The following is a 511-nucleotide window of genomic DNA, read 5'->3' on the forward strand; positions in this document are numbered from 1 at the left end:
AGAGAAATGCAAATTAAAACTACTTTGAGATATCATCTAATACCAGTAAGATTAGCCTATATCAAAAAATCCCAAAATCACAGATGCTGGCATGGTTGTGGAGAAAAGGGAGCACTTCTACACTGCTGGTGGGATTGCAAATTAATACGTTCCTTTTGGAAAGTCCTCTGGAGAATACTTACAGAACTAAAAATAGACCTGCCATTTGATCCTATAACTCCTCTGCTAGGTATATACCCAGAAGACCAAAAATCACACTACAATAAAGATATTTATACCAGAATGTCATTGCAACCCAATTCATAATTGCTAAGTCATGGAAGAAGCCTAAGTGCCATCAACCCATGAATAGATCAATAAATTGTGGTATATGTACACCATGGAATACTATGCAGCCGTGAAGAAAGATGGAGACTTTACCTCCTTCATGTTTACATGGATGGAGCTGGAAAATAGTCTTCTTAGCAAAGTATCTCAAGTATAGAAGAAAAAGTATCCAATGTACTCAACC

Source organism: Otolemur garnettii, unplaced genomic scaffold (genome assembly GCF_000181295.1).
Source record: "Otolemur garnettii isolate 467f Iridium unplaced genomic scaffold, OtoGar3 scaffold00544, whole genome shotgun sequence".
In the NCBI taxonomy this organism is placed as follows: domain Eukaryota; kingdom Metazoa; phylum Chordata; class Mammalia; order Primates; family Galagidae; genus Otolemur; species Otolemur garnettii.